The sequence below is a fragment of the Apostichopus japonicus genome, chromosome 19 (genome assembly GCF_037975245.1).
Source record: "Apostichopus japonicus isolate 1M-3 chromosome 19, ASM3797524v1, whole genome shotgun sequence".
NCBI classification, from domain to species: domain Eukaryota; kingdom Metazoa; phylum Echinodermata; class Holothuroidea; order Aspidochirotida; family Stichopodidae; genus Apostichopus; species Apostichopus japonicus.
In genome coordinates this window covers 24,534,499-24,559,983 of record NC_092579.1, presented here as the reverse complement: position 1 = coordinate 24,559,983, position 25,485 = coordinate 24,534,499, and the positions used below count along the sequence as shown (strand labels likewise).

Below are 25,485 nucleotides of genomic sequence, written 5' to 3'. Positions count from 1 at the left end.
TTTAAGTGATACATCCTTACACCTTTGCATTGTATCCTACACTGACCCACTTCCTGGTCTATTACAACTTTATACTCCTGTCACATCTGCCAATTGAAGATATATGCTGTCATTGCATTTCTGGTATATTTCTCATCTTCTAGAATCAAATGTTGGTTCTTACATTGTTTTTGAAGTCTGAATCAAGGCAGCAGCACCTGTGTTACATAAGTATCCTACTAAATATTGCATGTGTCTGGTTTTCCATTACCTGGGATACCTGGGATCCTTGCCCTACTAGTTTGTTGCCAGCAACTAGTTGTGTGAGAGCACAGTAGCCACTTATTTAGGCAAGCTTAGTGTAGTAGCATTGACTTGTGTCTTCACAGATTGTCTTCCCTAGATCTTCTATTGTATTATCTATATATATATTTTGTTTGGATGTTCACTATGCCATCTCAGTTCTAGCTTTTTGTAGAGGTCAAAGATCATTTGAGGTCACCAGAGGTCAAAGTGTGATAATTGTGTGAATGCAATAACTTCAAATGCAAAACTTAATTGAATTTCATACTTGGCATATGGATCCACCTTTAGAGTACAAGTAAATTATTGTTTTTGAAGTGATTAAGGGTCTTTACAGGTCTATTTCTGCAATCCTTGTACATGCAACTCCAATAGTCAAGTATCAATGAACTTTGTATGTGACATGCAGTGAGTGTAATAGCTTTCTGTTGAGGTCAATGGTAAGTTTAGATCACCAGAGGTCAGTCTAAAAGCTTTGTTAATACTGTAACTACAGAAGAAATACTTTGATGACAGGACTGCACCATACTATTTACACAAACCTTATGGATATGTGTGTAGGTCAAAGGTTATTTAAGAGCTGTCTGAAAACCATATAAACATAATTTATGCCAAAAGAAAAGCTAAAGTTAACTTAACATCAGTGTTAAGATTGAAAACCTTATGTACATCATAATGTTAAATTGTTGCAAGGAATCACCAAGCCCATTCACTCATGCAGTCAGACCCCAAATAATCAATGGGGTAAGTTCCTGACATTGTAAATCTGTCATCTGTGTTGTAGCTTCTATTTCATCCCTGCATTATGATAACTTAAAGCTGGCTTTGCAGTTTCTACTTCAATTATACATCCCCAATCTCAAACCATTACAATTTTTGGTGTTTGGCAGTTTTGAATTTGATTTTACTCATGGAACACCTCCCCTGTTCTCTTTGGTGATTATAAATCACTTTATCCCTGCACGTGTCACACTTGTTATCTTCAATACTTTGTATGATGCCATTAGTTAAATTACCCAGAATCAACAACAATGGGATCATTCAAGGTTGATCTTCTCCATAGAATCTCCTGGAAGTGGAAAAGACTCAATGTAACAAAAGATGCTAAACCAATAATCTTGTAGCTGCCCAACACCCTATCCCCACCACACACCCCTTCCCCCACCCCATCCCCTTGTTTGATTTTCTATATTTCTGTCATGGTCATTCATCTAAGTATATGTTTGTAGAGTTGATTCTGTACAAGATAACAACAATACTTTCAATGTACCATTGCTAACTGATGTGAGTCATTGCAACTGTTTCTCTTTTTATAAAGCTTTATATCTCTTTGAATTCTCGGAATGCCATCACCAGCAGTGGGACATAATTCTTGTGCTAGGTTAGGTCACCACAAAGTTGCAATAGATGTACTACTCTTCTGAGACTCACCAGCTTATGGAATGTTGAGTTCTTTGTCTACAGTAATGATGTTAATTGGGTGCATAACAATACTTGACACACATCTTTGCTTATAGTTGACATAAATCCTACCATATATAATGTTTTGTATCCCACCCCAGGTGGCTTTCCATGTTACAACAATTTGGTTGATATTGATGTTATTTTTAGTCACACTGTATGTAAAATGCAAGGATGAGTAAGTAGGTGATCTTAGTCAAAAGGAATGCTTACAATGAATTTGTTGCAACTGGATAGACCTGTTGCTATAGCTCAAGACTTGCCACCTGATCATGTGATATCTTCAGTAGACCACATTGGGTGTGGTTATATGTATCTTGTATTAGTTGCTTCAAACTTAGGAAGGTTTGGACCAACTCACTGATTAATTGCAGCATTTCAGAAATCTCTCAATGTCCTAGCAAACATTTGACTTTGTTCATGTTTTGTTTTCCACTTATATCCAACAATGAAACACATGTGCTTTGAAGGTTTATACCAAACTGACATATTGTTGTATATTAATATTAAAGGTTAGTGTCGCAGTAGTGTTTTACTGTTAAGATACCAAAACAATTGTTCTTTAATCTTTACTTCATATGACAGTCAATTGTCAAATTACTTTGTAACTGCAAATTATGCCAATAAATTGGATGAGATAGCCTAAAGAAAATTGTGGATAGTTAAACAAATTTATACTGTTCAATAGTAACCATGAGTAACAAAAGAAATCACAGTTCAAATATTGTAGTACAACTTGAACTTATAGGGACAACTTGAAACAATCACTGATAGCATTACTGTCATCTGCTGCAGGATACAAACTCTCAATAGTAGCTTTCGACCCTCTGGAGTTACCTGAAAGTATTGGGGACGTATTACAAATTATGCTTAAATGTTTCAGTAATCTTAAAAAAGATGCCAAAGTAAGTACAAGCATGAGTTTGTACATCCCAGATATGCAGTCTGGGGACAATTCTGCTATTTTGATTAAAATTTATTTTATTGATAGTCTCTGAAGCTGAAATAAATTAATGGTCTAGACAAGTTAAAGAGCCTATACCCCTTTGTGGTACAAAATTTCAGACTATACCCACAACAGTATATAGCTGGTGTATCCTTTGTTAACCCAGACACAGTTCTTTCAACTTCCATACAGATCTGTATAAACAACAGAGCATTGAGAATATAACAATATGTCAATATTTCTAAACAGTTAACTTGCAATATGTTGTTTATGTTGCCTCTAAGACAGTGACTTCGTGGTCTGTGTGCTAGACTATGTCCATATAGCCACTTTGAATGATTTTAAATGTCCATATCCCCCAAAAATAAGGGCGTTCTTAAAACGCCTACCCAACAACAGAATTTATAGTTAACAGTGGAGGACAACCCTATGGTGCCTTAATTAATTGTTACACCTGAATTCATTTGAATAATCCCATTTCGGTGGTCACTTTTTGTTCTTTAAATATACTGTATATATATATATATATATATATATATATATATATATATCTTGTGTCTAGTGTCAATTTTCACAAATTGAAATATTGGAATACAGAGATTAATGTACATGCTTCTGTATATATTGGACTTAATGGCATCTGATTAGCATCTTTAGTAGTTTTGTATAATGGACTAATGAATAAGAACCACCAGCTGATTCCCTCAAGGGTAGATAGTACTAGTTACTGACGTCAAACATCTGTGAGTGTGGATGTAAACTTATCACAAGTTAGGAACATGCTCTTTTGTTTTGCAGCTTGTATTATTGTAGAAATAATAGCTCCTCAAGGCCTCTTGTAACAAGAACCTTAATGGTTGCTTGCAGCGCGATTACATAGTGAACATTCGCAACATCACAACGTTGGGATATGTGCGTTACAACCTAGATTGCAGGATCCTATAGTAGCTTCAAGTTATGGGAAATTAAAGCCACATGTAGATACTATTCAAATATCAAATTCACATCAAAATGTAATTATTTTACCTCCTGACTCCTGTCAAGTTTTTCAGTTGCTATGGTAATTTAGATAATGTTGCAGTATTTGGTTAAAATTGTAACTGGGGACCAGTTTCAAGCAGCTCCTTGACATGGAAAATATACATTCAAACAAAAATCATTCCATATATAGCATCCGCAAAAGCTTTCAAGGTTCTGTTAGGCATTGAAACTGTCTGCTTAAGCCTGGTTTGTTATTGATGTTTCAATATTGTATGATGTTATTATTCCATAACAATATAAGTCATTAGCTTGTCTAGGCAAGTTTCATTTCAAATAGCAAAGTGTAAGTAAACAATTTTGGTCTTTTCAAATTTGCTTTTTAATTTGCTTACTACCTACTATGAAAAGTTTCTGAGTGATGAAATGTTGATGATCAAATCAAATTTCATGATGCTTTATTTGGTGAACAATTAAAGAAAGGTGTTTTTGGTGTGATCATTAACAATCTTGTTTTGAATTTTGAGTGCTTGTGACTAATACTTAATACTCAGTAGGTTTGGAAACAGAGAATGGTAACAGCTGCATTATGCATATTGAATATCTACTTGTGTTTTTGGCCATACAATGAAATTGTCATTAGGAAACTGCAATTAGTTATCCTTCAGTGACAATGACTTCCAATTGACCTCTGGTTGACCATTTTCTGGTTGACCATTCTCTGGTTGACCATTCTCTCTCAGCTGTGATAATTACTTATCACCTTATAACCTCTGCAATGCTGGCTAGAGGCAGGATTATTCATTTAATTTAAATTTAATAACTATGGATATATTTTTAGGAGTCAACCAGAGTGCAAGTTGACAGTTTGTCTGAGCTTGATTATTTTCTATCTAATTATTTTTCTGTCTATATCCATTCAGAAATTTGAGGTTTTGGTTTGTCGCAAATTCTCAATATACATCCCCAATAGTTGGTTTGAAGGTTATTTGCTCTCAGACTGATAGCTGCTCAATTGTGAATATGAATGCCACATTTTATGATAAAACGACAATCATGATCAAAATGGCAAGTGAAGAATGTTCCTTCTTCTTGTCAATGTTTGAGATAGCTTTTCATTCTGTTTATTTTGAAATGCATGGACTATGCATGTCAGTATGAACTTGTCATATGTCTTTCAGAGCATATACCCCCAATCACCTAATTTAATGGAATTTTAGCAACCCCATATAACTGGTTGCAAAATACAAAGGGAAAACTCTTTAGAAAAGCAGACACAAACCTAACTATTATCTTTAGCTTACATGACAGAGGTATTTAGAGATATCCTAGTACTTGTCTTGTCTGGGAGTTGTCACTTTGTAAATATGTCCTACAGAACAGTATGATCAGGAACTTGTGATCATGAGTGTGTTCACATGGTTTAACACGCTCATTGTCTGATGACGTACTTGTTATCAGATCTCAGACCAATAACCAATGTGAACACACTCATGATCAGAAGTTCTTGATCATGAGTGTGTTCACATTAGCGTTGTGCGGTAGTCGGATTTCACACAACCGGTAGTGTTGTAACATGAATCCCGGTATCGTAACTACAACCGGTTTTTTCCTCAACTTTCATCTACGGTTCAAAGCACTTAGTTACGAGACTGTCAATGTCATACATTCAATATGCATAGCCTAGGCTATGTACATACTCTTACACGCACGTTTATAAAAAAAATATATAACACACTATATTAGGGCCTTTGTTTTTTAACATACACTTCCAAAAAGAAAAGCACAAACCTTGGAAAAAAGCAACCCGCACCATCCTTCATTCATACTCGACGTATGATACTAGATTAACACGTTCGCACGTGGATTAAACTTGTAATCCGTACACAAACATAAATTGGTAGTTCCCCACTATTCCATGATATTGGAATAGGGCAACCCCTTCAAGTTCAAAAGTTCACAATGAAAAGTTTTTAACTATCAACAAGTCACCACGTGTTTGGAACTTCAGACAATAAGAATGTAACTTAGGGGCTACGTAAATACGGGATTATAAACTACATACATAAGAATAGTACAGATTTATTTATATCGTTACCTGTAATCGGCTGTTGTTTACTCCAGGAAATATACTTTCAATATGTACAATATCAATCTTTCGTACAAAAGGTCTTAAAAATTAAAACAGTAGCGAAAGATAAATATAAATGACATCGTGGAACCCCCCCCCCCCGCATTAATAAACGAATCCATTTCATTACAGCATCAAATCTTAAGTACTGCATTACACTGTGTGTGTGTACAAGTACCATACCCTAGGCTATAATAATATACAGTCCCGGGCGAAGTTGGATTTAAACTGGATATACTCCCTGCGGTTTTGGCTCAAAATTTATTAAATCGTTATAATTATTATAACAAAATGAGGTGAAATGAATAAGGGTAAGATTTTGTACATGTATGGGAACCTTGACAATCATCGTTTGAAGGAAGAATAAGTAACGAAAATTTCAGAAGAATTTGAGGTCCCGTAACGTGCTGAGCGCAAGTAACGTTCAATATTTGGTGTAGCCTAGGTCCAAATTACTACGTGAAAAGTTGATTCGTTAATATATAGGTCTAGCCCAGCACATAAATTGATCAGATATTATTCAAACTAAGAACACAGAAACCAGAAAAAATCGTGTTTGTTTTCTTTATTTCAAATAGTAACACGTAGATATTTTTATTATGTCCGGGGTTCCCGGGAATGATACCGAAACGAATGTAATAACCGGTTGTTTCTCAATACCGGTAGTAGTTACACATTGCTTTGTGATCGGGATTAGTCAATACCGGGATCGGGATACCGGGATTCACTTGACTACCGGGATCCCGCACAACCCTAGTTCACATGGTTTAACACGCTCATTATCTGATGACGAAAGTGTTATCAGATCTCAAACCAATAACCCATGTGAACACACTCATGATCAGAAGTTCCTGATCATGAGTGTGTTCACATGGTTTAACACGCTCATTGTCTTATGATGAAAGTGTTTCTCAGACCAATAACCTATGTGAACACAATCATGATCAGAAGTTCCTGATAACGAGCCATATTCATTGAAGAGAGAGATGTATGAGCAAAACATGAACCTCTCAAATAGTTAGTGGAATTATCAACTAAAATAGTGGTACAAAAAGATAGTATAAATTGCAAGTTTGACTGCTTAGCAAGTAGGCCTACTCTGGTTTACTTCATAGTAACTTTCCAAACTAATGCAATTTTCCGAATGCTTTTTTAAACTCAGTTTTTCCCATTTTATTGTTGAGGAAATATCTGTGACATGATTTAACAAATTGTGAAATTAACTATATATCACAAGGTGCAAAATATATAACACAACATAAACTATATTACATCTAAGGTACACGACTTATAGTACAGAATTTGTGTTTAATTCTGTTTCATTGTTCTGGAAAAAGTGCTAGTTCGTCATCAGAATATGCACTGAAAGGCGCTTAACCCTGTGATACTGTTCTTTAAGTAAGCTACTCTGTTCTTGCTGACATGCCAGGCTAAACGGTCTTGAAGTTAGTAAATGGAATTTATGGTCATTGCATGGTTACTCCTTGGAGTGGTCTTTGAGTGGTCTCTGACGTCAGTTGGGTTTTACGCTTGATTGTGACCTATCCTCAGGGACTAATCTGCTGTGAAGGAAATACCTTTGAGAACAGCCACTGAACTTGCTACGGTTATGATCTTTTCAAAGAATATTTTTGAAATTCCAGTAATTTAAGTGTCTTTTCATCATTTACCATTGATTTCAAGCAAAAAGGACATATGACAGTGGACTATGCATTGGTAAATCCCAGTCAGTTGGGAAATAAAGTTATCAAATAGATTAGAGTATTATTCCTCTTTCTTCAGTATTGTTATTATGATTTTAAGTATTGCATCTGCGGGATGCAACGTCTTCAAAATGTTTGCATACGCTCAGAAAAACTTGTGTCCCTGCAGTCTTCCATGGAAACATGCACTTACTTTAAATGTTAAATGACCCCTGACAACACATTGGCTTGTGTGCAACAAAAGTGTATGGTGACATGTGTATAATGTTCTCAATAAAAAAAATCAAATTATGAAACATGTAACTAACATACTGTACAACAACAAAATAACTGTCAAATTCCAAAGCAGGCAATTTTGTCTTAGACAAGTAGTTGCCAAATGCCAGCCTAGACATCATGCAATGCACACTACTGTATGGTATTCAACTCCCTTGTATAATGTCAATGAAAATGTAATAGGCTATGCATTTGCCGTGAATGTAGGAATTCAATGTAAAGTGAAGCAATGCCTAGAGACAATATGTAAGAATAAAGCTATTGCACTTTTAATTGATTTTATTGAGCCCAATATATTTTGTAGAAAATATTACATGTACATCTTGATGACCAAAGAACATTCCCTAAAAGGCCAAGTTCTTGCTCACAACTGTTATAAACCCCTATAGAAAGTTACCATTAACAAACAGTTACCCAAAACAGACTTGAACATATTTTCCCTTTTCCTCATCACCAATGGCAAGTTAACCAAACCCCGGCCAGTTCTGACCCCTTTTCCAATTACAGTTAGTATGTAAATAACTTTTCATGCAATGTATATTTTAAAAAAAACTCAAGCTTCAATTGCTACATTTGACCATGTATGAAGTAGGTTAAACCTGAACGATGCACAAAGCTTAACCTGAAGCATGTGGTCAAAAGGACCACAAAACTTTACTTTAAGTTTGCAACAAAGAAATTACTGTGGTATGAATGCACATATTTTACTTTAGCAACTCTCAATGCCTACTTTCCTAGAGAACAAACATAGATGAAACATCCTGTTCAGTATCAGAGATGTTAGCTTCTCATAAAATTAATAAATTGTCTCAATTCATAACAAAACAATGGTTCAGATATTACCAATATTTTCAGCAACAATTCAAGTAGAACTACTATGATCGCTTTTTGTCAAAATGTGTGTCAACAAGGCCTAAGGTTATGATATTTGAGTGTACACATATGATAGCCTATAGCACAAACTATGCTACATTCACACAGGGGAAGTAACCGGACAAGTACAGTAGTTGCAGTTGAACAATATGCTTTGTGTTCATTGAGCACTACAGATACAGAATGTTTGCAGACAATGGGTAATGGACTATTAGCCAATTAAATCACCTGAAATTTGGAAACGCATTCAGATTGACTATTTTTAATATGAAACTCTCTTTCATGGAAATGTTGTTAGTGCTGTACTGAAGCATCACAACTTGTGGTTGATTTTTATGATTTATTTGTTTCCAAACAAAATCAATCATCTGTCCATTGGGAGAAAGTTGAGTATTTTGGAGAAGAAGCTGTGTTTTTTTAAAAAGAACGATGTTCATCCAAATATGTGCAAAGCTGTGTCTGACATAGACAGAGCAAAGCATAGTTAGTAAGCTTTTGGGACAGTGATGTTACCTTGTTATGTAACTGTTTAATATGTATTCAGTTAAGTACTTCACCTGCCACATCTTTCCCCACGTACAGAATTTAATTAGAGTATAGGATGACTGCAGTACTTTGATGTACAATACTCTAAGCCCTGCTCAGTGAGTGGTCTTAAGACTTCCTGTGTTATTGCCACTCTATAAGTAGACAGTCTCTTCCTATAGACGTTGTTCATATATCAAACTGTTGCACTCTGTATGATCTCATCGTTAATGTGATTACTTTGAAACAATTTGTATCAAAGCTGACGTCACAAAATAGGTGTACTTCCTGGAATTGCCCTTTTGAGAGATGAATCTTTCCCCCTAAGGTAGACTGTTGGTTGCAGTTCATTACCAAAGACGCAATGGACGTTAGCGAGGTGTGACTTACAAGCTCTGGTTAGAGAGTATGTTATTGTTATTGGGTTTTTGATAAATGGTTTCTGTAATAGGAGATGATCTTTGGTAGGTTCACCTCAGTGTGAACTATGCAATATTTTCTACTTGGCTGTCTGGCCTGCAGTTGTGGAATTTCTTAGCTTTAATTTAAATTAGCAAAATGTTTAAGACAAAGCAAATGAAGTTTTTTTTTTTTTTTTTTGCAGTTTAATATGTTAATTCTAAGGCTTTGGGAACATATCATATGTGCTGTGTAAAGAATTAGGTTAATCTTTTGGATCTTTATCCTATAATGTGCAAACAGTCTTCAGCACTGTTGACTGAACATTACGTTCATCATATGCCAGTCTTTGTTAGTGGCATTATTATCAAAGGAATTTATGTATATTGAGTGAAAATGGTAAATAAAGGAGACTAAATACTTCATAATTTAGTGTAAAAGTTACGTTTATACAGTATGTGAGATTTTCCAGCAATGTTGGGAGTTGGGACAAATGTAGGAAATCCTACAGCCAGTATGAAAGGAAGATCACCGTGGGCCCAATGCAACATTATGAAATTTTACATATAAGATGATGGGATTAGTGTTAATTGCATCTGTTGATGTACAGTATCAATCATTAGGTAAGTAATGAGAAGAAGAATCACAAGGAGTGCTTGTTCTTGCAAGGACTCCATAACATTCAGATAAAAGCTCATTTTTGGTTTCAATGAAAATCGTAACCAATGGCGATGGTGTGTGTGTAATGCCCAGTTGTAAACATGATATCTCAAGGTAGGAACCATGGATACTATTCATTCTTCATATCAAGATGCATCATATTGAGAGGAAGAAGCCTATTGTTTCTGTTGAGGTGAAAGGTCATCAGAAGTCAAAAAATGAAAAAACTTCATAATCGGCATGTGGATGCATTATAGTAAGTAGAAGAACTTTATTGCATTTGGTGACGGTCAAAGGTCACCAGAGATCAATCACTGAAAACTTATAAACACTATATCTCAAGATAGGAAGCATGAATACATTTCATACTTATCATGTGGATGCGTCATATTGAGAAGAAGCCTATTGTTTTGTGGAGGTCATCGAGGTCACCAGATGATTAACACTGAAAACATTGTAAACATGATATCTCAAGTTAGGAATCATGGAAACTTTTCATACTTGGTGTGTAGATATGTCACATTGAGAGGAAGAATCCTATGTTTTTCGTGGAGGTCAAAGGTCATCTGAGGTCACCAGGGGTCAAATATTGAAAACCTTGTAAACATGACATCTCAAGTTAGGAGGCATGGATATCTTTCATGCTTGGCATTCGGATGCATATTATTGAATAGAAGAACTCAATTGTTTTGGTGGAGGTCAAAGGTAGATTACCAGCGGTCAAACTCTGAAAAAAATGTTATACTTGAGATCTCATGTAGAAGTCAGGACATTTATATTATAAGAGCTGTTTCTGGTGAACGAGCAGAAGTCTATTGTAATGAAGTCATTGAAACCGCATATATGCATTTTTCACTCTGGTTATGAATGTAATAAATAGAAATGGTCACTCACTGTCAAACTGTCCAAGTCCTAATGCCTTTTGTACAGCATTGTATTAAACATCAATCATATAACTCTAGTCAACAAGAATGTGACAAGTGTTGTTCTTCAGAATCATTGGTTTCGTGGGAAACCTATTGAATTATTTTCCAAAGAATGATTTAGAATAATTGGAATGGACCACAACTCTCCTTTAGCTTTGGAATATCATACTTTAGATCTTTGTGTCTTATCACAAGATCTCAAACAGAAGCCATTGGTGTCAAGAAAGCTATACTGTATAGCATACTTTTCTTTCCTACCATAGGCCAATAGGAAATACATGGCATTTAACACATGTGTAGAGAGAAAGGATACAAAGGGAATTTGTAATGCATTGTAAATGTGCCACTAAATTTAGCGTATAAATTTGAGCTACTGATGTTTTGAAAAGTTGGCAATTGTGAATCCAAGTTATCTTCAAGGCATTGAAGACTCGCCCCAAACCGCGTGCCGCCATCTGAAAAAGAACTTTCTGTTGCTTGCAAGTGACTTTTTGTTCGTGTCGCTACAAAATGCAGACAGTAATGAACGTGATACCTTGTTATCTTTAGCTGGACCTGAGCTGTCCATCGCTGTTTCGTTTGTACTGTACACTGTGCTGTGGGTATTGACCGAAGCTGTATGTACTGACTGTACACTAGTGTCTAATTACCAACGGTAGCAAGCTTTGCGTGTATTTTCTGGGATCGATGGTGGTGTCTAACACTCTGATTACCGGCATTAGACCTTTTATTTTTGCGCAAGTCTTCACACCCTTTACTGTTGTTGAAACTTGGCTTGATGAAATGTACAACTAATTTTTCAATGTTGAAGAAAGTACCCAAATAACCTCTTATCAGAAGAGGAAACAATATTCTAGATCTCACTTTGCTGCTGTTGTTGAATCCTTTGGAAAGCTTTCTCTCAACAGTCATTTTGATTTTTGCATCGCTATTTACCTTGTGTTGCAATCAAGAGGCGGTCTCCTCTTAAAGGTTCAACTTGTCACCAGCTAAGTCTAATGCTGGCCCAGATGCTATATTTAGGACAGAAGATTTACTAATACCTGTGGTTTCAATCTAGATAGATATTCTTTTTATGCATGCTTCCTGCTGCAGCCTGAGTGTCATCAGAGACCAGGACAGTTTAATGAAGCAGGGCTTCTGCCTTCTCATCTCACAATGTCTGGAGGTTAGAAAGAAGAGACAAGTCAGCCCTTTTCTTTCATGGATTGTTATCTAATGAAGGAAGTTGATTGGCGTCCTACCTTCACCAAGACAGCTATGAGGTCATTCAAAGGTACAGACTAATTGGATGTATGCTGTTAGGGTTAAAATCGTACATTTTAACAACACTCTAAATTTCCATAGCAGAGATTCCAGAAGTCATCATTGTTGGCTTATTTTGTCATTTTGATGGCCTATATGTGTGTGGCTGTTAGCCTGCATGTATGGGTATGTATGTGATACCCAAGCTTTGTGTACACGATAACTGAAAACTTTCATCTTTGTTGAAGTTTATACTTGATGTTCCTTCGAGTAAAACAAATCGTTCATAGTTTCCAACCTGAAAGCAAATAAAATGGAAAACCTAAAAATAATAGTAATATTCTAGCAGATATGTGTTCGTAAAATTGTTCCAACAACTCTGAAAAAAAAAACTGTTTGCACACTTTACCCAAAAATAAAATATTTAACCCCTAACACAAAATGGTTGGGTTGGGCTCGTGACATGCTGCAAAAGGTTTTGTTGCAACTCGATGGCCGCACCTGTTTTATACTGTATGATTTTACTTGACATTGATGTAAAAACTTTTTTCTTGGCAAGCTGCCAACAAGAAATTACACTATCAGTGTATTTTGCTTGTATTGCAATAATTGCATCAAAGAAGTTATGGCGTGTAGACTAGACACTTTACGGTAACTGTGGCACAACCTTTGTAGCCTGGGCTTTACACTCAATCTCAAGCTATAAATGTAATCGAGAATGGGAATAAGCCTATCTGCTTGTAGTAGTTATTTATTAAAGCAACATGTACATCTTTGCACAATTCCTGTCATGATATTATAATACAGAGTTCAGCAATATTCATAGTGACTGGTTTGTGGAAGGTTTTGGTGTGCTTTTATGAAAGTTTGGCTTATCGACTAGGCTTTGTAGGTCTAGAACATTCAACCTTTGTTACGCGATCAATTCATGCTGGCTCAAAATGTATTCATATCTTTGTTTCACCATTATTGTTTGTTGTGGGGTTTTTTATTTCGGACCATAATGACGTGAAACCAAAACTCTGCGGCACGTCCCATCAAGTTTAGGCATAATACTTGGGTCGTACCAATTGCCAAGCAATGCGAATACCTCATCATACAACCACATACTTTGCTTAGTCTCCTGCGACATGTTGTACAGGAAAATATCGTTAATAATAATAATGGGCTTTGCCAATTATCTGGAAGTCTTCAAGAAAGTAGCTGAAACTTTATACTGAATGTATGCGGATATATGCGGGCAGCTACACTGTATACTTCTCAGCTATGCCGAACGCAATTCCTTAATTCCCACTGCATCGGTCCTTTGTACACACAACCAATTTTAGAAGATACAAAACAGTTTATGTCGATACTGAAATAAGCAAGCGGCCGAAACCACAACTTATAAAATCCATCGTATCTATTACACCCCAAGGTAATTGTTTATTTACCTTTGTCAACGTTTCCCCGGGCTAAGCTGTCCTAGGACAGCTTAGCCTGTAGGGTATCTACCCTACCTCTCATGAGGGGCTTGATAAAGCTCGGGCTAGTCCCGTTCCCACGCAGAAAAAGAGGGGAGCAATTTGCCCTCCCGTCAATAGGTCGATCAAAGGTGAAGCAAGCCCGCGTTCGTTAGAACGGCCTATAACAGTATAATTCCACTCAATCTTGGTAGAGTGGTATTCATTGCATACATGTGTAGGAGCTAGACTTATAGTCATGGTTTATCGTTGATGGTCACCCAAGGGTGAATGGCGCACAGGGGAAGATTTGATGATGATGAGTGAAATGCAACAAAAATAGTGAAGTGAGCCAGTTAATTGCAATACTTCAGGGAGACTACCTTCTACCCCCAGAATTGGGCAATCTTGCAGGTTACTGGACCATGTTTTATTTAAGAAACATTCCAGTAATGTACTTCACAGTGTTGAGTATAGAAAAATAGTAGATTTGAGAGAAATTCAATGCCTGTATATTGGTTTATTGACCCATAATATCATACATAATCTTAATAGTATCGTACTTTGCCTTGAATTATGATAAGCAATAGTAACATGTTATAGATAATGGAATTTAATCAGTGAGATTTAATATAGGTACAAAGAGTACTGTATCATTTCCTAAGTAAATGAATTCTTCTGGAACAATCCCTCTTATTAGGTGTAACAAGGATATTAGATATGTGCATTAAGAACAATAGTCTTGCCAACCGAGCTAATAGCTTACAGCTACTTTTTCTTAGTATTTTCACAAGTTCTTGCACAATGTTACTTGCTTTTAATATATAGCTCAAACTGCATTTTTTCCAAGATTTTGGTTTTTGGAAAGCATTGGCAGTTGGTAAGAGGTTATTTCCGCACATTCATTAAGCACTTGTGGTTCAGCTTTATGAAATATTATTAATTCTTGACATAGTAATTGATTGCATAGAATTTGCAGTTAATTTGTAGATTGATATGTGAGGGGGGGGGGGTATTGGGGAGACATGCATCAGCATATGGAAACTTGTACTCAATAAACGGCCCGTTGTGGGAGAATTAAATGCGGTTGCTCGCACAAGAAGCATTGCGGTTTTCACTCTCTGAAATTGCTGTGAGAGCACTGCACACTGTGGTGTGTTCAGATTAGCTGCGTAAAGGAGGACTTCACAAATTTCATACGATGCTTTTGGTTTGCTGGTGCAAAGTACAAGTCTTAATATTGACCAATTAAGTCAAATTTTATATCACTAGAGAGAAGAGTCAACGAACATTTCTTTGGCATAGGAAAGAAATTGGTTACGCAATCACACTCCCAGCAAGCACAATGTAAGCATTGAGAGATAGTGACATTTTGAAGTGGTTCACTGCTTTCCGAAGTGGGTTTTACTTTTTCAGATTAAAAACTACGGGGTTAAGTTCACACGCATAATAAATAACGACACGTCACTGTAAAGAGGACACAATATTCTTCAAAATGACATAAAAAATAGTTTTCTGAGTGCTCTACTTAGAAAGTTATGAAAAGAGTTAGCGCAAAATGTGCTTATTTTGTAGCAATATTTGCTGCGTAACGGGTTGTTTTGTGCCGACTTCTGCAAGGATCCCATATGTGATTTGATTGTATGCATTTGATTAGTATGAAATATGTTATGTTAAAAGTTTGTGTAGAGAAACCTATTCAAAGGCCATAAAATTAAGATATTGAAAACTATAGTAATGTGATTACATGTTCACATTTCTTAATTTGTTGTTGTTTGTCAACTGCTGTCTATGTGTAGGCTGTAATATGCAGTCATGCCTTCAATTCTTTCATCAGTTATATGTCATAGTGTATGCCTGCTATGTGACTTTGAATTATGAATATGATTGCTTTAGATTGCCTTTTGCTCAATTACTATGCAGTTGAAATTTTCAAATTAATTTTAGATTAATACTTTGTGTACAGCTTTAGATATTTTCATAGGTGTTTTATTACCAAGCAGAGAATTTATGATGCGGATGTTGATTAATGATGCTGTGATGAGAGTTATCATCCTTGCCTCTAATTCCTCCAGGGAATTGAACTGAGGTGTCAGAAGAAAGGTGATTTGTCTATGTCACCTGTGTTAAATTTAGTCCTTTTATCTCTCCTTATGGAATTCTCCATCTCAATTTGATCCTTCTTCATTAGTGTAGAGTTTCCACACTGTTTGACCTTTGTAAGGAAATAGCTCTGTCTGGCAAAGGATTCTGAACTAACTTACTAGAATACATATCTATATATATATTCACTGCCATGCTGGTTGGCATGTAATTTAGGTGAAGCATATCTGTAAGCGGTTGGGACATGGGAATGTGAATGAAAGCATATCTGTAAGTGGTTGGGATATAGGGCCATGCTTACATGTAATTTATGCGAAGCATACCTGTAAGTAGTTGGGATATACGGCCATGGGAATATGAATGAAAGCATACCTGTAAGTGGTTGGGATATAGGGCCATGCTTACATGTAATTTATGTGAAGCATACCTGTAAGTAGTTGGGATATACGGCCATGGGAATATGAATGAAAGCATACCTGTAAGTGGTTGGGATATAGGGCCATGCTTACATGTAATTTATGTGAAGCATACCTGTAAGTAGTGGGAATATAGGGACATGGGTATGGGAATGAAAGCATACCTGTAAGTGGTTGGGATATAGGGCCATGCTTACATGTAATTTATGTGAAGCATACCTGTAAGTAGTGGGAATATAGGGACATGGGTATGGGAATGAAAGCATACCTGTAAGTGGTTGGGATATAGGGCCATGCTTACATGTAATTTATGTGAAGCATACCTGTAGGTAGTTGGGATATAGGGACATGGGAATGTGAATGAAAGCATACCTGTAAGTGGTTGGGATATAGGGCCATGCTTACATGTAATTTATGTGAAGCATACCTGTAAGTAGTTGGGATATAGGGCCATGGGAATGTGAATGAAAGCATACCTGTAAGTGCTTGGGATATAGGGCCATGCTTACATGTAATTTATGTGAAGCATACCTGTAAGTAGTTGGGATATACGGCCATGGGAATGTGAATGAAAGCATACCTGTAAGTGGTTGGGATATAGGGCCATGCTTACATGTAATTTATGTGAAGCATACCTGTAAGTAGTTGGGATATACGGCCATGGGAATATGAATGAAAGCATACCTGTAAGTGGTTGGGATATAGGGCCATGCTTACATGTAATTTATGTGAAGCATACCTGTAAGTAGTGGGAATATAGGGACATGGGAATGTGAATGAAAGCATACCTGTAAGTGGTTGGGATATAGGGCCATGCTTACATGTAATTTATGTGAAGCATACCTGTAAGTAGTTGGGATATACGGCCATGGGAATATGAATGAAAGCATACCTGTAAGTGGTTGGGATATAGGGCCATGCTTGCATGTAATTTATGTGAAGCATACCTGTAAGTAGTGGGAATATAGGGACATGGGAATGTGAATGAAAGCATACCTGTAAGTGGTTGGGATATAGGGCCATGCTTACATGTAATTTATGTGAAGCATACCTGTAAGTAGTGGGGATATAGGGACATGGGTATGGGAATGAAAGCATACCTGTAAGTGGTTGGGGTATAGGGCCATGCTTACATGTAATTTATGTGAAGCATACCTGTAAGTAGTTGGGATATAGGGACATGGGTATGGGAATGAAAGCATACCTGTAAGTGGTTGGGATATAGGGCCATGCTTACATGTAATTTATGTGAAGCATACCTGTAAGTAGTTGGGAAATAGGGACATGGGAATGTGAATAAAAGCATACCTGTAAATGCTTGGGATATAGGGCCATGCTTACATGTAATTTATGTGAAGCATACCTGTAAGTAGTTGGGATATACGGCCATGGGAATGTGAATGATACCTGTAAGTGGTTGGGATATAGGGCCATGCTTGACAGTTTCAGTAGAATAAGAAGAGTACATCAGAACATATGGTTGACATATATATTGCAACTGTACTCAATCGAGGAAGCAACTGAAAAAGTTCAGCTAGTGAGGGTTAATATAAGTTATTGATAGGATAAATGTAACCACCTTCTTTTTTTTAAATTCTTTTTGAGTATTTGCACCTTGAAAAATACCTTGTAAAGCCAAACTTACATACTACGGTCATTTGCCAACATGTTGGCTATAGGTTTCCTTTGAGGAATGACAATAGTAACGTCAATGGAAATAATTCCTACTGTTATGACTGTAGTCCATGTTAATCATATGACTGAGCCAAGAATATCAAATCGATTAAAGTAAAAGCAAGCATCGCACATGGTGCATAACTGATGTCAGCAGCCTGCCATTACACCCACTCAGTCGTGAAATTCCCCTGATTCTACTTCAGACACAGATTTTGAAATTTTTAGAGCTGATGGATGATTTCCTCTGTGCTGAAATCGCTCTCATCTGAAAAGCAATTAGTTTCGACCATGTGTGCGTCTTCAGTCCTCAGTTCAGATCTGATAGTAGGTAGTTGGATGTATATAGACAAACTGAATGAGTCAACACCTATATTTAGGTGTATCTTGTATTTCCTGTTTGGAGACCATAACAGCTGACGGTTATTACTAGGAATTGCGATTGTACTCCTTTTCAAACATAACCATCAGCTACCTGGAAATATTGTCCTAATATCCATATCATCCACAGTGAATTGACCGTTTTGTTTCTAACCACTATTTGACAATTTGTTGTAATTCTTACATTCTTATTGATAAAATGCTTGTGGTTTGGACTGTCTCTATGTTTCAGTTATCATAGCTAAAATAAGCATGGGCAAAAATCTATCTACACAAACATACATTTTAAGATTCCTTAATATAACATATTTATTTCTCCTCTGTAACATTATCATCATTTTGCCACATTTTGATCTTAAAGGCATTGAAGACTCGCCCCAAACCGTGTGCCGCCCTGTGAAAAAGTTAACTTTCCGTTGCTTGCAAGTGAAGTTTTTCTCTTATCGCTACAAAATGCAGACAGTAATGAAATGTGATACCTTGTTATCTTTAGCTGGACCTGAGATGTCCATCCCTGTATCATTTGTACACTGTGCTGTGGGTATTGATCGCAGCTGTATGTACTGACTGTACACTAGTGTCTAATTACCTACGGTAGCCAGCTGTGTGTGTATTTTCTGGGATCGATGGTGGTGTCTAACACTTCTGTTACACCTCATTCGAAACTAGGTCAGATTACCGACATGAGACGTTTCTTTTTGCTTGAGTCTTCACAACCTTTAATGCAAAAAAAAAACACTTTTAACATGTGATGATCAAAGACAGATCTATAAAATTTATTTTGAATTTATTCCATTCAATCAAAATACACAGCCTTACAAAGGGTGATATAATATCATTACTTTCTGTTTCTGTTGGGTCTTTATTTTCAGCCTTGAAGAGTAAGACTGGTCTTATGCAAATATCCCAAAGGCACGTATTGTTGGCAGTGATACCTGTTTTCCACCCAAGAAATGATTTTAGATGAAACGAAGCAAAACGAAAAAGCTATTGTTATTTATGTGAGAGGATAACTTACTTAATGCTCAGGAAGGTTGTTTGATTTTCAAATGATTAGACTGCAGACACTCCATGCCAAGAGGAACCCAAAGCAGAAGAAGGTTACCTAGTCTCAGTCTGCTCAGGGAAAATCATGGATCATCAACATATTTTGCTGATAAAAAAAAAATGCACGTGCAAACATTCCTGGTCATCTTATTGCTACAGTGGGGTGTTCCCTGCCAAGGGATGGGGAAAGGGTTGGGATTGGGGGAGAGATTGTAAATAGCTGCCAATAGCTTGTATTTAATACACGGTGTGCAATTTATGTCATAGTCACACTTTCTTATCAGACCTTACTTGGTTGTTGAAGTAAATGAGTGAGAAGGAATTGTTACTGGTGTTCTCAGAATGAATGTACATCTGCATGTACAACTATTTACATTATGGCTTGCAAGTCATCTGTGCATTATAAAGAGATGCAGGCAAATAAAGAAAAGCTGAATGGTTAAATGCTCCCAGGCATTATTTCCTTCAATTTTTCTAATAATAGATCATGGACTTACCAATTGTCTTCTTTGTCTTTTGGGGGAGATACAAGAAACATTGAATAAAGTTTAATCATGAAATATGCAGTTTATTATTTTCAAACACCACAAAATGATGTTGTCACTGATTTTGTTGATATACCTTTAATTCAATAAGCTGAAAATAGTTTCCTTAGATGTTCAAAGGCTCAGTCAATCAGATACAGAGCTGTGTAATTGTGTAATTTGACAGTACATATTATTTGCAGCTTGTAAACAGTAGTGAGGACTATAAATGCTATGTGCTCTCAGGTCTTTAGTAGTATGTGCATGTATACACTTACATACTCCACACAGCCAGCAGTAGTAATTTAATAGTGTTTGTTACATGTGTATTGAAAAAGACAAATGTTTTAGACGGACAATGTTAATATTTCCTTATCATTTTGTGTCTTAGCTGACCATGTCTTTCTCTTTATCAAATATTAAGTCATTACATGTTTTACTGGTACAAGCTCTTACAGTAGTCATACCAGCTAATTGCAGATTGAGAAGAAACACATTGTATTGTTTCTTTGGAATATATCCATTGTTACTTCAGAAAGTCAAGTAGCAGTGGGATGTTAAAAGCAACACACAACCACAGACTATGAGAATGTGTACATGGTGACTCAGCGGTCACAGTCAAGAGGGCTTAGTGTTGTTTACTGTGCTTTAGTATAGCATTTGTACGGAGAAAATGGTACTGCTCGATTGATTTGTTCCTCCCTGATGTCATCAATATGGAATTACAGGCGTATTGCATAATCAATGGCTGCTTACTGTGCATTGTGGTGAGGCCATAGGAGCCAATTTTCAAAGCGAGCGTATTCAGTCAATCAGGAAGCGGTTAACTTAAAAATCGAATATTAGAGAGTTTTTAGGTTACTGAATAATATAAATTGTCTTCGATCCCTGCCTTCATTATTCCTGTAATTATGTTAACATCGGTATCCACCATTACGCTAGCTAGCTAGAATTTTTTTAAATCCTGAGTTGTGAAGATGTTTTCTTGTTTGCTCGATCCCCCTCATGTTTACAATCACTTTACTCTTTGTAGATGTTATATGGTAAGATGACACTGGGATGCCCCCTTGTGATCAATTTTGACTGCTTGCTTGCTCCATATATATACCCAGATATTACTGCTCAATAGTAAACTTGAGCACTTCCAAGGACAACTTTGTTGTTATGATTGCAGGATTTTGATCCTGTCCTCAAAATAATAGCATTTTGTCCTGCCTCATGCTAGATCAGGGATGAACAGGGGAACTTTGCAGGTGTACAAAAATAGGATGACCTAGAGCAGATCACTCCTCAAGGATGATATTAATGTGAAACTCTCAGTCAGCTAATGCTTAAAGAGAATGCACAGTTGGTGTTCTGGTTCTGCCTGTTCTCTTAAATCAAAGCATTAGTTGATCATTAGCCAATTACTCGGAATAAGTCTTTTCAAGTTTCTACCTTTTGAACAATTTCCTGTAATTCTTGCCGGTAATGAAAAGAGCAGGAGAAATTTGATGAAACATTCATCTCAGAGGGGGCATCATACACAGATTTGTGGACCAGCTTGAACAGTGATTATAACAGGCTGCAACACACATAGCTTCAAAGGCTCAATGAGTGTAGTCTCTCTCCATCTGTGACCCTCCCTAATCAATGCTGCAATTGATAGTACTACTACTATAGACATATTAAGCTGAAACACTAAATGGAAATTTATTAGTCACAGTGTAGACAACTAGAGGTCAAAGGTCATTTGGGATCAGCAGAGGGTAAAACATGCATATATCAAATTTGTTACATCTCCAGAACATGAAAGGAGCTCATATATGGTGTGAGAGCCTTATGTGTTGTATAGTTTGTACACAATTTGATGTAGGTCATAGTTCATTCCAGGTCACCATGTGTCAAAACTTGAACACTCTGTAAATACGGTATTTCCAGATAGAAAACTGCAGTAGCTGGTACGTATGGCTATAGCTTCTCCATAATGACTACAAGAACCCTATTGTTTTTGCTGGAGGGTACAGGTCATTTGGGTCAGCAGAGGTTATACTCTGGAAATTTACACATGACATCATAGGATTGGCAGTTTCATCAGATGTCATATTGGCATATGACTTTCCTATAATGAGTACAAGAGCCCATTAATTCTTTGTGAAGGTCTTTTGAGGTCTGCAATGGGAGAAAGTGTAAAACCCTTGCAAGCACTAAAGCTGGATAAGTTTGTTTCAAGAGAGACTTCTAACTTGCTTCAAGTGCATGGAAACCTCAATGCAATTTGCATTCTGGTTTTCTTTAAGTGTCCATCCATTCATTTTGTCACTCTCATCCAGGGTTGGTGTAGGCTAAGGACGTGTCATTCAAACTGTTCAAGAATTTATGAAATGCACAACATGAGTGTGATTATCTGTAAATTTTATCTCCACCAATACAAACTATTCTGAGAATCTGTATACATTCACTTTGAATTTAAAAGCAGTAGTTGGCAATTGTCTGCAATGGTGAAAAGCTATGACAGTGAGAAGCAATTTTGAAAACTTGGTCATAAGAAAGATGCTTTAAGAGTGGGAGGAATCTTTTTGCCGAAATTCTTGGGAATGTGTCTCAATCAAACAGTGAAGGACAGACCAGTTACTATGGTTCAGTTTGTTTTTGTTGGTATTCCATGGCCAGAACCATAGAAAACAAGGATTTAGAAACATTGGCATACACTGTGTTCACACCAGCTTGTGATCATTTTTCATTGGGAATTACACAATGTAGCTGCCAATGACTACCGTATCACCTGAAATGCATGAAAATTGGGGTATATAGCTGGGTACCACTGTCCGACATATAAGGGGCAAACCCTGCACACTAATCTAGGAAATTCTCCAAGTCATTGTGACTTATAATATGAAAGGAAGTTTTTCTTTGTTTTGGCCAGTTTAAGTCCTCCTCAAGTGGTCAAACAAATGAAGGTTGTTTCTTAAACAAGCATTGGTACAAATTCTTAGTTGGATTAAGCTCAGTCTAGTTTCTTCACAGTATCTTCATCAGTAGCAGCAGTAGTTTTAGAAGGCTAGAATTAATTCAGAGTTGAGAGGTTTTGTTCTTAATGCCTCTCAGTTCTTAATATAGTACCCAAGCAAGTTATCATATATGTTCTACTGTCATACAGCATTGTTACAAAAGCAGGATTCTGTGTCCAGAACTGCAGTGATTTGGCCAGGGACGCCAAATCTTCAAATTGATTGCGTTCGGGGGGATGCAAACCCTAAGTACACACTCACAACTAGGTCAATGGAAAACATAACGAAACACATTTTTGTATGAACATCTTTCATTATTTCTTTTCAAAAAACCACAACTTCTGACAAGAAACAAAAGTTCTCCTACTCCTACAGATCATTGAAATAGTTTGAAATAGATATATCATAACAATCAACAGCAAGGTAAGGGGTTAACAATACTCCATTACGAAGATTTTCATGCTAAAAATACACAATGATGCTTTTCAAAATCTTGTGATTTGATTGGCTAATAGTCCCTATCCGTTGTCTAGAAACATTCTTGCATCTGTAGTGCCAGCACAATTATCACAAAGTATGTTGTTTAACAACACTTACTTGTAACATTACTTTCCCCTGTGTAGAGATAGTGAAGTTTGCTGTATAGGCTATCATGTGTGGGCACTCAAGTTTCATACAGTTAAGCCTTGTTGTCACAGACTGTAGTATCTTTTGACAACAATCACTCAGTGGTACTAAGATGCACTTGAATTGTTCCTATCACATAATATTTGAATCATTGTTTTTGATCAGAAAATGTTATGAGTGGAGACAATCTATGAAATTTGTGGGAAGCTAACATAGATCTCTGATCCTGAAAAGGATATTACATCTCACAGGATATTTCTTCTCTCTGTATGTTTCTTCTCTCTGCATTGGGAGTTGCTAATGTAAAATGTGCATTCATACCACAGAGTATGGAGTTAGCGAGTAGAGAAGTACAAGAGCAGAAGAAGGGAACTGGAATATTGAAATATTGCAGTGACTCTTCAGTCGATTTTTTATTAAATAAATCTTTAAGTCAAATAATCCACTTGCTATCTTCCATGCTTAGTTCTTTTGATTTGTTTTTCTATAATTCTTGTGCAAAGAATTAACAATTGAAACAATTATATCATTCATGCTAATTCTTAGCTCAAATACTGCACCACAGTTCAGATTAAGTAATAGTCCTGATCAAGTAAGCTAATACATTTTGTTTATAATGATTTCATTTTATCTACAAATGTAAAGACCATAAGAAAGAAATGTTCCAATCATGTTTGCAGTGTTGATCATGTTATGCTGTAGGTCCATAGATTGTTTCCACTTACATTATGTGGATACACCATTTACCATTGCGAGTCAATACTTCAAATACTTCAAATTAAATTTAAATACAGCATGATACATGTCAACAACTACTTGTATTTCACAATCTTCTTGCTTCCTGCATTTACAATACTTATAGAAGACACAGTAACAAGTTAACTGTTGTATTTGTAATCCATCTGCAGTTATCATACAAATTATGTCATAGCTTTCTGAAATAATTATCTTGTTACGTATGTACTGGTTCAATCGTCTACTTTTACTCTGACGATGTAAACCTATCACAGGAATCTTAAATCCTAATAACCAAAGGTGATGTCTTCAGAGTGCTGATTGGCCTGTTTGTCTAGCTAGATGAATCTCATTGGACGTTACTTTCACTGTGTCCTCACAGTGTTGCCGTTTTCAAAAGCAAATTGTTTCGAAGCAAGTCTGGTATCGTATGTGAGTCAGTAATTGCTCAATAGGATGGATTTGGCTCAGAACCATGTTTGATTTGAAGTGATCCACAAGCGTTGTGTCTTGGCTTGACTTATATTCACTTTTAGAGCGATCCTTCAACAAATTTCAACAAATAAAGAAGGAATAGGGAAACATTAATTTTACTGGTATTGTGGACTTTCTGTGGAACTTTTTTGGATATAAATGTATATATTAATGGCTATTCCGTGAGTATTATTTTCAAAACTCTTTTAAATGTATTCATGAATGTATGTTATAGTTCTTACCAGTTGACAGGTTGATGTATTTCTAATCAGAAAAGTTCTGAGAGGGTAATATGATGTGGAAAGAGATGACATGTTTTGTGCAACTTATTACATCTAGTTTATAATATGTAGAAGAGTATTAGTTTTGTGCCAATGCACACATCCGTTTTTTTATACAATGTTGAGGTTTGCTCTATGTTATTAGGGATTGCTGGACATAGTGCTATGTTAGTGTCAATATCATGGTATGCAAATTTTGTCTTCTCAAGTTTACACTTTCTGTTACAGTTAATGATGCCAACATTGCTGAAGTTTGTTTTGCAGAGCAATATCTGTCTGTATGTCTGCCTGTCTTTGTCTGTCTATCATCCATAGAAGATGAATAAAGGGGATAGTATTTGAATTTATTGCATGGGTACATGTTCAGATCTGTTTAGATTATAGGT

General features: G+C 36.3%; 1 protein-coding gene across 9 annotated transcripts in view; it reads left to right on the top strand.

Annotated features, from left to right (window-relative positions):
* Positions 1-25,485, top strand: part of LOC139960263 (ankyrin repeat and fibronectin type-III domain-containing protein 1-like) — a 216,172-nt gene that overhangs the window by 141,858 nt on the left and 48,829 nt on the right. The window contains exon 1 of one of the 9 annotated variants that reach the window (XM_071958493.1): positions 19,303-19,333. The exons of 7 other annotated variants lie outside the window; for them this stretch is intronic. The gene's annotated coding sequence lies outside the window, so the exon portion shown is untranslated. Of the gene's footprint in view, positions 1-19,302; positions 19,334-24,810; positions 25,001-25,485 lie in introns of those variants that run through there. One more of the 9 variants, XM_071958491.1, reaches the window with a different exon arrangement.